General features: G+C 39.5%; 1 protein-coding gene across 1 annotated transcript in view; it reads left to right on the top strand.

Moving 5' to 3' along the window:
* LOC118825418 (Fc receptor-like protein 5) overlaps positions 1-13,121 on the top strand; it is an 80,603-nt gene that overhangs the window by 16,086 nt on the left and 51,396 nt on the right. The gene's annotated exons all lie outside the window — the stretch shown is intronic.

The raw sequence follows: 13,121 nt of genomic DNA, 5'->3' as shown, positions 1-13,121 counted from the left end.
CAACAACCACTCTTAAGGAGCTACAGCGTTCAGTGGCTGAGACTGGAGTAAAGTGAAGATGCACTATTCAACTATATGAAGAGCTCGGCACTCAACTGGCATGAATGAGAAGGTGGTTAGAAGGAAGCCATTAATGAAGAAAAACACATCAAAGCATGTTTGCCAGAAAGTGTGACCCAGCTAAAATGTGGGAGAAGGTTTTGTGGTCAGATGAGACAAAAGTGGCAAACCTAACACTGCTCATTCCTCAACAATCAACATCTGAACAGTGAAGTATGGTGGTGGCAGCATTATGTTTTATAGATGCTTTTCCTGACATCTTGTTAAAACTGAAGCACTGTAAAATATCCAGCCAAACTGAACAACCTGGGGCAAATCTGCATGACGAAAAGGTGACAAACCAAAAATGTGCAAAGCTGGTACAGGCTTACCCCAACTGACAAGCTGTTACTGCAGCAAAAGGTTCTACCAAGTACTAGTCTGAGGGGGTTGAATACCCAAGCAAGCAGCATTTTTCAGTTTTTATTAATTTTTTAATCTGCGGACAAATAATGAACTTTGAAAAGTTACTCTAAGAGTATATTGATTTGCAAAAAAACTGAATGACACACAAAATGCATAGGTTTAATTTGTAATCCAGATGAATTTAAAGGGGCTGAATATTTTTGCAGGGCACTAATTAAGTTTGTCTGGGCTTTAATACTAAACACAGTAAGTATTTAATACATTCTTAGAACTGAGGCAGATTGTCTTGGACCAACTAGCATGTAAGCCCAGCATTTACATTTTTTTTTTTTTGCTTGATTAACAAAAAAAGCTTTATTTGAAGCAACTTCAAAAGTTCTTGAGCGTCACAATCATCCAAGTGTTAACCTCAATATCTGGAGATCATGAGTTTGAGCACCAGCAGAGCCACAGCCATCCATGACTGGGATTACAAGAGGAGAAAATGCCTGGTGGCACTGTGTGATGGAGTCCCAGCTAGTGGGGAACTGAGTAACAATATATATTTTTAATATTTTTAACTACCTGAGATACAGAACTACAAAATTTTAGCAGTTAGGAGGACATTTTTTACAGTGGTGTTAATGCAAGGAGTAAACAATCTCTCAGTGGTTCTTCTTCATGCTTTTTCTGAGTCTTGGTTCTTCTCAGTAGCTCTTCCTCATGTTCTTATGGAGTTGTCTCTCAGGGTTTCTTCTTCTCGCTCATACAGTCTCTCTTTTTGAGTCTTGATTCCTCTCAGTGCTTTTCTTCGTACTCTTACGAACTTTCTTATGTCTCTGTTCCCCTCAGCTTGCTCACTCTGGGGGGTGCTGACTTACATTTCTGGAAAGCTGCTTTGAGACACCACCTAACACCCATGTGCCAAACACAAGTCAGGCCTGTGGCGCCATCTTCTTCAGCCTGCAAAATTATTTTCATTTTCTATTAATGTTAGCCTATTTCACCATGAGCTGCACTACAGTTCCCAGCATGCATTGCAATGTAATGAGTGCTCCCATCCCTTCCCAAACAATGATCTATGGTACAGGACCAAAAAAAAAAGAGGCCAGTGTCTAGTTTAAGCGAATGGGCAGAAAAACCTGCTGGACTTTTAAGGATGTTTAGCAGTTACTGCAGCTGATGTCGTCTATTGTTTTATATAAAATGATCTGTTTTTATTTAAAATTATGGTCCCACTTTATTTGGATAGTCCACTATAGTCCCCTGTAGATTATCTACAGATGTTCACATTGTTAACAAACTATCTGTTGAAACTAAACTGGTGATGTGAGGGTTAAGGCTAGGACCAGGGTGAGGGTTGAGTTTAGGTTTTGGGTTGATGTTGAGGTTCGGGTTAGAATTAGAGCAGCTTTAGAGTTAAAGAAAACAGTGGTCAGTTTAGTAGATATTTAGTTGAATGTAACTTAAAGGAAATTAAGGATCTACAAAGCATCTAAAGTGGACTGTCCAAATAAATTGTTACCAAAAATATTTTTGAATAGTTCAAGTATTCATTGCCTATTTTCTGCCTTGGCCAGTTGTGGTCATGGCAAAATGTTAAGTAAAAATAAAATAAAAACACAGCTGGCCCAAAGATCTGTTGAGATTTTTTAATATGGCCGTTTCAGTGGTTGAGTTTGACACCCCTGATCCAACATAAACTACATGAATAAAACTGAATTGAATTTAGTGTAAAAGTTACTGCTGGTGTGATGAGCATGTTTTTATACCTGCCACAAATCTACTGATCTTTCTTGCGTTTTATCCCAGTCTTCGCCCAGGGCGTCTCATCAGATGAACTCTGGTCCAGACGAAGAGTGAAACTGCTGCATCTAGGCTGTGTGAGAGCATCTAGGCTGTGTGAGTGTGCCCCCATGTGGTGAGCACCTGACACTGCAGGAACGTCAGCTCAGTTGGAAAGCAAACTTTCCACCGCATCACAGTATTAATATGACTGATGGTCAAAGGTTTCCTAACCAGTACAAAAGATCCTATGACACATAGTAAAACACAAACCTGAAAATCTGATGCAATCAGAATAAGATACTGCCATGTGACACATATTAATAATTCCATTCTGGTGAATGGAATATCTGATAGATCTTCAAACACAATTGATTTCAAAGGCTTTTATGTGATAAAAAGAATCAGAGCATAAATACAGTATGACAGCAATAAATAGCACTCTGTCTAAATATTATATATTTCTTTGTCTTTAAAAACTGGTGGACAAAAATCCAGTACATTCCATTTCTTGTCATTGCACAGCTTAAATCTGTTACACCTTGGTTCCTTTTGAAACAGTTTAATATAGGTAGTGTTGGACAAACATTCACTTTCATGCTGTATGCCACACAATAAATATAGTTGATAAAGGGTAAGAGAGTTAAATGGGCCTACACTATAGGCCAAAAGACTGGAAGCAACGTTAACACAAAAGTGTACGTAAAAAAGGTACAATAGCATAAAGAACTGATTGTTAAGTAAAATTGGGTCAAATTTTACATTCAACCTTTATTTTTAAAGATGTCCTGACATATTGACATATTTAAGGATGCTTTCATAAACCTTTAGCAAATATGTTGGTGGTGAGCAGCCCAGGCCTTTTAGGTTCTTCTAGAAATGATTCTAAAACTACCCTCATGGTCCTTATTTGCTTGAGCGAACTCCCAAAAATGGTCCATCTTGGGGGGCTATAAGAACCCATATGAGAACCATTGTTAGAAGTCCTGTTTGACTGCTGGAAGTGGTGGTCAGGTTCGTCCAACGGGAGCTTAATTAGTGAAGAATAAGATGACTGTGGAGACCAGAACATTTTGGAAAAAAACGTGGTAACACTTTACTTGACCATGCCATCATGACAGACTTTGTTCAGTAATATCAGTGTTATGTTACCATTACTGGTGGACATATGGCATAATCTTTGATGACCACTAGATAATGGCATATGATCTCAAGCATAATGGCACCTGCAATGACAATCACTAGTAATTCGCTGCTGTCAGAACAAAACCTTGTATATCCATTTTGGTCATTTTTCAGTTTTTGACATCATTTGAAAATGTCTGTTGCTCTTTACATTGTGTGTGAATTTTATGATAAACGGACCGAAAGAACTGGCGCAAAATGACTTGGAAAAAATTCTGGTTCCATTAACTTTCATTAAAAATCAAGTAGGTTTTTTGCTTCTCCTGTAAAGTTAACATTTTGAAGGTTTTGGTCCAACAGCAGCAAATTCTAACATGACACTGTTACATTACTGAACAAAATCAGCAACTCCTGACAGCATGTGACATCTAACATGACTATTTTTGGCATGGTTCATGTCAATGCCATGGAGTAGGGGTCAGACTACTTTAAATGCCAGTAAACATGTTCAGGTCTTAGCAAACCGAATTCATTGTAAAACTCATTTTTAAAAATCACTGCTTCCATACTTTTGGTCTGTAGAGTGTATAACCCTTTTTTTGCTTGTAAGTCCTCATAAGGCCTTCACAGAATCTTTAAAGAGCATCACCAACGTGCATGTGGATGTGTGTCTCCAAAGTCCTGGCAGTACTGATCTCATGCTAGGTTATTCAGCATGCATCGAAAGCACCTCTGTGTTTGGGTATAAAACCCACGAGTGCACAGCTCCAACTGGGGGAAACAGGTAACCACAAGAAGTTTTGCTTCTGCATGTCTACAACCATAACAATGGTCTCTGGATGCAAAAGGCCCATACAAACAAATTGTCCATCAAACATCTATAACAGTTAATCTAGCCTCTTCTTCTCTGTGCTTTCCTCAGTCCACTCTTGCTTTTCTTTTTCAGACGTTTCAGTGTCCATGGCAGTCTGGTTACCTTGGGGGTCTCCTTTCTCGCCGTTGTTGTGTTGGTGGATGTTTTACTTGGATTCTGTGTCTTTGTTGATGTAAGAGATGGAGAACGTGTTGAAGGCACTGTCACTGTTGGCGTGCTCTTCTGGGCTGGTGGTATCGTGGTCGAGGGAAATCGCTGGGTTGGTTTTGGAGTAATAGTGTGGCTAGTAGTCATGGAAGACGTGCTAGCTTCACTTTCCACTGGTGGTGTTTGAGTGGTCACAGTAGTCACAGTAGTCACGGTTGTCAGAGTTGTCGTTCTCATCTCAGTAGATGTCCCCTGCGTGGACCCTGGTGTTGTCCGTTGTGTTGTCTTGATTGTTGTAGGTGGTTCTGTCGTCATTGATGATGATTGAGTGGTATATGTTGCTGTTGTGCTTCCTGTTGGTAAACTGGGGGTCGTGAACATTGTGCTCACTGTATCTTCATTCGTCACTGGTATAGGTGTGGTCGTCATGGGAGGATTTGTCCAATTTACAGTTGGTAAGCTTGTAGAAGTCCATGACACTGTGGGCTTGGGTGCTACAGTGGTCTTGTTCCTACTATCCACCGCCTTGATGGCTTTTTTCGCCCAACTGCTTTTTGGATCCGAGCATATCGTTTTGCCCTTTGTGGTGGTAAACCTGTGAATTGATATTTTGATTCAGTCAATACAGGTTACATTTTTTAAAGTTTCAGTCTGATTTTATAGAGAACAAACATTTTCAGAGTATACTGATCATCTTAATATTTCTCTAGAGAACATGCGATTAGCTTCTATAACAAAGAAAAATGAACAAATCTTACTTGCCTCACAGCTGTGACAGGACACAGTGCTGTATCCTGATACAAGTAGGTCTCAATTTTGTTGACTTCAGTTTTCGTGTCTGTTATCTTGATGCAACAGTTTGCTGAAGGTCCAATGCCTGAGGGGAAGAAAACAATCGCTGATTTTCTTTCTTTTACTGATGTATTTTCAGTGAACTAAAGTCACATGAAATATTCTTCACTGATACTTTATCCTGATACTGGTACTGACACATAAATGCGCACTTTCTCTCTCTGAAACCCACCATGTCACCACCACATACTCTACATCTCACTCTAAGCAAAGGAAACTGAGGCTAGACCACAGTTTTCACTGCTGAACTGAACAGAACTAAAACACTGAAATCACTTGAAAACTCACCCGCTGATGTGCTGGCCATCCACTGCACAGCTAACAGGAACACGGCGAAGAGCAGCATCTTGTTCTGAGGCGCACTGTGTACTGTACCGTAGAAACAACTTGTTAGTAAAGACTACCACTTGGAGGGAGGTCTCTCAGACCACAAACCCAGCAGCCCCCGACCCCCCACCCCTCTTTGTCACCTAGGCCCACTTACACCTCACACAGGGACAGGAAAAGATGAGTGTTCAGTGGAAGACATGAGCAAAGCCAACTTTCACACCTCTGCAGAGACAAAGAGGGGAGGGGGCGACCTCACCGTTGAGGGGGGATGCAGCACACAAGATCTTTGCAACATGGCCACGAGGTAGAGCCTGAGTACGGAAAGACGGCATGTTCACATCCAGGGGCAAAATGGATTACGGAGTTCCAGGAGTCCAGAACTCGCCTAGTCTAAATTGAAAATACCAAGAAAAATGCCAAATGTTATCAATAACAAAGCTGATAAATCTCTCAGCAGGCTTATCATAGACTTATCTATAAAGATCAAACCAAAACTAACCCACAAATGATTAAGAACAAAGAAAGAAGCAACAATTGTCTTTAAATTGACCTTAAAATTAGATCAGGCTGTCAAAGAAAGAAAGACAAGTTTTATTGTTTTTAATTGGCTCATACTTACTCCGATCATAAGTACAACCACCTTTATATAAGGTAAAATGTGTTGAATTCCTCTGATCTTTACAAATTTCTGGATATTTCAAACACTGAGATGTAAATAAAGTCATTCACAGGGCTCCAAACTTCAGAACTGTCCCAAAAATATTGTCAGCTGTCCTAAATAAAAAACTGACCATACAAAGTATTAATCTGCTCTGTTTACCTGACATTTTTCTATGGGATTTTTTTGTACTACCATATTATGGATTCCCAAAAATGACAACAGCACACAGAATACATGCTTAACACACATAGACACACATATATAGACACACAATGCACACAAAAATGTCTATGGTCCACAAAGACACTTGCATACAGAATCTATGAAAGTCTGTGTATCAAAAGCTCTGTAACAAACATAGATACTGTTTTAAAACAAATCACTGTGAATTCAGACTGTATTCAGGTTTTATACCAATAACCATTAAAATGATTATACATTAATACTCAAATGAACCTCCGTGCATTATGATGGGCACCAGAAGTAGCCAGTAAACAGTGAATATGAACAATTATCAACACTTGATTTATCATCATTTATGGTGCTGAGTTTAGCATAAAAATAGGGCGAGATCATCACCACTGTGAGACGTTAGTCACGTTTACATGCAGCCTAATAATCTGTTAATAATCCAACTAACAGCTCAGTCGGAATAGACTAGTCAGATTGAGGCCATTCGGAATACAATTTCTATCCAACTGAACGAGGTGGACAATCCTGTAAATAATCTGTTAAATAGAAAAATAATAACTATGTAAACGCCTGTATCTGATTACATTCCCTATCGGAAAGTTTAAGTACGTTCTGATCATGTGCGTCGCATCATAGTGAAAGTTTATAACGTTCAACATGGTGGAGCAGAAACTGGTCTGCAGAGGATCTTTAAAATCTGATCTTTAAAAGACGGCGGTGGGACGGACGTCCAGCTTCTGTGTCTCAGAACACGACGTCTTCCTCTCGGCCTTCTTTAATAAGGACATGTGGAGGACGTTTTCCTGAGTCTGACATTATTTTAAAGTAATTAAAAACACAAGCACTGCTCACTGCTGCTCATCTCACTCTGACTGGACTCATGTGATGCTCGTTGTCATGGTAACATCTACACTAAGTGGTTCTCTATGCATGCGCATAATTTTGGATCTGATTATTTGTAGTGTGAATGTAAACAGAGATGTTCCATCAGATTGGTGAGCAGAGTGAGCATAAACACCTCAGACCTAATCTATAATTGGATTGAATAAAACTGGATTGGCAAAAATCTTTGCATGTAAACACAGACACTATTGGAAAATCACTGTCCAAAACAAGCACTGGACTGGCCTGTACTACCATATTCAAAATGAGTTTAGAAAGACTGTAGAATTCCAAGAAAAACTTACTTAAATGTCTATTTCAGGCTTTAATTATTTGTGTTTAAGGTAAAAACATGAATAAACATGATTGTTAGCTTGATGGGAATATTACATAGGAATTCCCATTGACAGACTAATGGAAATCAGCATTAGAAATTTGATGGAAAAATGCTACTTTTAAAGAGACGTAAAAACAGTTTCTGAAATAAACATTGCTATATTTAGGGTGGGTGTGGACGGCTGACACCCTCGCGATTTTATGACTGTGTCTTAAAGACATTAGGTGTGAACCCTTACAGAAAAGCCACACGAATTTCACACATGAATTAACACGATTTTTTTAAGACTTCTATCACGTGAAAAAAAAAATGTGTTCACGTGTGAAAAGTGTGTGTTTATGTGAAAAAATGTGTGAAAACGTGTTCACACGTGAAAAAAAGTGTGACTACTTGTAAACATGTGGATTTTGCAGACTTCACAGGTGAAATGGTTTAAACCTCGTCTTGTGCATTAATATTATCGGCCCTGGGACGAGGGGACAGCGTAAGTCTGGAGTCCTGCATTCAGAGCGGTTTGATGTGTAGTGGTTAACTGTAGAGAAACCTCTGATTTCTTTACAGTGGTGGTGATAGGAACCAGGGGTCACAATGTGTACTATCCAAAATGGCCAGTGATCCTACACATCTTCAGAGTTTTAGTAGTGTGGATAACTGTAAAATATTGATGAATCTGGAAAAAATAAAATTGAATTGCATGAATGGATTTTTAAGAATGCATTTAGATAAAAAACTTTATCTCAAATCTATCGTAAAACAATGAGTGAGTTTACTTGCACTTAATAATCTGTTAGTTGCAGAAAATCAGATTTTGTCATTCAATCAGTTAAGGTCTACATGAGTCAGGCAGTGATCGGATTTCTGCTTCACAACCAGCCAATAAACTCACAGAAATTGCCTGAAAATATGAACACACATCATCTAGAAGATGAAGAATATTTAAATCCTTCATTTCGTCAAGCATATATTTGGTTTCAGCGTCGTTCCAAAAGTGTTTTGCTGCATCCCGCTGCAACAGGGCTTATTAACGGTACGGGCACAGACTGAGAAATCCGAAAGAAATCAGAGTAAGAGTTTACATGCACTGAGAAATCTGATTACTGAGCTAAAATCCAGCTCTCTTTATCAGATTCCTTAATTGGATTTCTAGACCTTACTTCGATCTAAGAAATCGGAGTTTGCTGTTTACATGACCATTTCCATAATCAGATAACTACAGAAATCTGATTATGATCAGATTATTGAGTGCATGTAAATCTCAGCCATCAGGCAAAGTATAACCTTCACTATAATAACGTTTTGTGTTTAGAGGCATTAAACTCTTTAGACGTCTGGTTCCCATCACCACCACTGTGACTCTGTGAGTTTCTCTACAATGGAGCCAACCACTCTGAACAACTCTGTTAACATCTCAAGTGTTTAATCCTAATTCATAACACATGGACTAGTTATGGATTCTGCCCATGATTGTGTCTAATGTAAAAGAGTGGCTCAGGTTGTGTCCACCAACAGTATTCTTCTTTCAACAGAAATACAAATGAGTGCATCTGTAATGTTAATCATTGTCATATTAACAATTCAGGCCCTCTCATCATTTATTCAGGCCTGGTGTTGACTAGCCTAAAACTATCCAAATATATGTGCAATGCATTGCGTAGATAAGCAAAGCAAATTTATCAGCGAGTCTACATTTCTTTAAATAAGTAAAACCAAGTGTTCAGCCACAGCTCAGACAGTACGTTTGATTCTAAACATCTCCATTTAGTGTAACTGTATCCCAGTGATTTCTCCCATACATGAAGGATGCTTATGAGTCTGCTGGCTCAACTATGGCACTTCCAAGATGTATCTAGTTTCATATTCCGGTGCTCAGACATTATTAGCCCAAACTTCACCATCTTAAAACCAAGTGCATTGGGTTTTTGGGGACAAGATCTGAAAGCATCTGTCTAGAAACTCACATGAGCTTAGCTGTATGTTTCACACCCAGAAGAATGGAAGCTTCTTCTTTGTGGAAACTCCAATTTTATGAGTTCACACCCACGTTGCTAACGGTACATTCCACCTCGACAATGAGAAGAAGCCCCCTCCCCACAAGATCTGCATATCCAAAGATGCTTAAATGAAGACATGTATGAATGCATGGGCTCATAAAAGTAAAAGCGAACGGACAGACAAGCCACATCATGTTTCATCTGTATTGATGGGCCAAGCAATTCGATTCTCGAACTAGAATCAAAGAAACTCTAGAAGTGCGTAGATGATGTAGTCAAACATGCATTTCATTCCAAGTGCACTTATTAAGCTGCGCACTTTCATGCTTCACCTGAGCTATTTATAAACCCTGGTCGAGTTCAAAGAATCACACTGAACAGCGTCTTTCAGAGAGGAAGCGGTACTGAGGTTGCTTGTCGCGCTGAAGCCGTGCAGACCCCTACTCAGAGTTGTTAGATGTGCGTCGGCCTCCTCTCTCAACTCTCACCTACTGTCTCCTACTCTAACGCCACCAGATTATGAAAGATAGTGAGTCATCAGACTGGACGAGACGTCGCTCATGTAGGGGCATCTGCTGTTTAAGAACTGACTTAATGGAAATGGAACATTATTAGCTGTGCCTTCTGATGGGAACACAGATATGAGCAAGAACTGGTGCACGAAAGTCTATGCCTCCTTAACGCATTCGCCGAAATATCTCAGTAGCCCAATATAGCGTTGGCTAATAGAATAAGCAAACTGCTGCAATAAACATGCAAGTCATCTAGGCTACCAACAGAAAGATAATAATAATAGACATACTGATTTTTTTATCCCGTGGTGCTGTAACAGATGCTCATTTGTGCAGAGTGATGTTAGAAGTGAAAGTACCTCATCAGTTCCAGAAGCTGGGAGGACAGCATGCTCAGAAGAGTACTGTTTCATCAATGACATCATCGAAATTTTAACATAGTTAAAGGGGCACTCCGGCCAAGATGAATCGTTTAACCATTGATAGATCAGTTGGAACAATGCCTGCTAGCCTCTTAGAGTTGTGCCACAGTAGTCTCTAAAGTGAGATTGTCCAGTTTAAAGGCTGGGAAGGCCCTCCTGATGATGTATCTTGAAGGTGGAGAAACCTTTAGGATGTTTTTGAAAAACTTTGGACTTTGAATTTTGGTTTTATTAGCAGGTTAAATGGGGAGCATGGTGGCGCTGTCGCCTACCCAAGAAGGGCCTGTGTTCAGTTCCCCGGCCGGGCGACCAGGGTCCTTTCTGTGTGGAGTTTGCATGTTCTCCCCCTGTCTGAGTGGGTTTCCTCCCAGTAAGGCCAGTTGGACTACATTGCCCCTAGTGTGCCTGCCCTGTGATGGACTGGCGACCTGTCCAGGGTGTATCCTGCCTTCCACTCAATGACCGCTGGTATAGGCTCCAGCTGGTCAATGCAGAAGGAAGTCAGACTGATAGGAAGTGGAATATTTCATTAAGGTTGTATGACTGTGGTCTTCAAATGGTGACAACAGAAATGACCCGTAAGTTGAAGTCCATAACAAACTAAAAGCTAAAGTTAGCAAGGTAGATGACTGTCTAGACAGTTTACCTCAGTTTGGCTTGTTTTCTCTGGCTAAAAGGGTAAAAAACTTGTATTTTGTGCTGAAAAAAGACAGAATCATATTAAATTTGTTACACCAATGGTTCTAAAACTGGTCCTCAGCCCACATTTTTGCTTGATCCCAACTCCCAACACATAAGGACATGGAAGCGTGGACCCTCTAGGGGTCCACTGAAGACTGGTTTGAGAAAGTCTGGTTGTATCTATTAGCCTATAGATCAAGCATGTCAAACTGTGAACCTTCCAGGCCGAAGTGATGCAGAGATTAGCGTTTACACTCATCTAACACTCTGAATCAGTTGATGAAGGCCTTGTTAATTAGCTGATGAGCTCAATCAGGTGTGTTTAATGAGGCACTGGGCTGAAGACTACAGTGTTTTGGCCCGCGAGGACTGCAGCCTGACATATGTGACTTTGTGTAATCTGTTGTAGTGAGAGAACATTTATGAACAAAAACATGAAAACGACATAAAATCTTGAATGCTTCAGGAACTCTGATTGGCCAGTGGAAATTTGATACTTAAAATTCATCTACGGCACACAAAAAGTACAACCAGGGTTGGGTAGTAACAGAATACATGTAACATTACATAATCAGGACACAAAGAAAGGTAACAGTATTTAGTCACAGTTACAGAATAAACAGGAATCAGATTACAGGCACAATATAAAACGTGATATAATCGCTCTTATGATGCTCATTTCCTTGCTGGTGTTTCTATGAGCTAAAATTGTCTTCCTAATGATTTTTTTTCTTTGATGAGGGAGAAGGTGGTGAACTCACATGAAAGAAAAAATAAAATATCCTGACAAACAGCATGTTTACCATGACAGCTACAGGTTAAGCTAAATTTCACTTCTTTATGTGATGAAATTCACTTTTCTACTACAATTTCTTTCACTGGTGTTCATTGAGGGGATGTAGGTCTGTATTGTTGTTGGTTAGAAATAAAAAAATGAGTTGAGATGAAAAGCTTTCCACCTGGCACAGTAAGTAAAAGGCCAGACTGAGTACAGGAGCACAAACGTCTGAATGGTAGAAACAGCTCAGTTATGAAATCCTCTACAGTGAACACACCTCTGTACATTTTAATACTCAATTACTGTTTATTTGCTGAATTTAACACAGTGGAAAGATATACATAGAAAATGTGGCCTGTGCAGAAGTTATGGCACATTATATATTTTATGTTTCGTTTTTCCCCAATTTGTTAAACTCAACAAACTAAAATTTGCAGGGAATGTCATATTTAAGTTTATAATCTGTAGAGGACGTGTTAAATTATTTTCAATGAAAAAATCAATAAAGCATAATTTGCGAGGGCATGGTCAAACTTTTGCATATGACTGTACATCAGCTAGATTACTTAGATTAAAGTCATCCAGTTGAAATAGTTTTTCTCTGGTATTTATTGAGTCATATGACATTAATTTAAAAGTAACAGAAAGTAACCTAGTTATATTAATTTAGTTAGGTAACAAATTAACAGGGATTTTTAAAGTAACCCTCCCATAGATTTTGCAATACATTGTCATGTTTAACACTGACGACTGTAGAAGCTTCATCAAACTGAAGGGAGGTTTCTCGGCCCCTAAATCACCTATTTTGGTTGAGCTATTTAAGAAAAATGTTTAAAAGTACAAATTGTCCAAAGTCCAAAGCTGTTGAGGATCTAGAAATCGTTACCAGGGGTGGCAGAGAGTTTCAGCAGGGTGGCAATGTGACTGTTAGATTGGGGGAGGTGGGGAGGTTGGAGGTGTTCGAGAGGTGTTGGAAAATGTTCTGCAGATGGCCAATAGCAAAACCAATTGAAACCACGTGCAAACACCCACCCCACAATGAGGTGAAGGCCAATGACGTGGCAGAAATTTTGGGTGCCATCTTGGGTGGCAAATCAGATTTCAGGGA

The sequence above is a fragment of the Colossoma macropomum genome, unplaced genomic scaffold (assembly GCF_904425465.1).
Source record: "Colossoma macropomum unplaced genomic scaffold, Colossoma_macropomum, whole genome shotgun sequence".
Classification (NCBI taxonomy): domain Eukaryota; kingdom Metazoa; phylum Chordata; class Actinopteri; order Characiformes; family Serrasalmidae; genus Colossoma; species Colossoma macropomum.
Note: the sequence above shows the minus strand (reverse complement) of the source record. Positions and strands in the feature narration are given on the sequence as shown.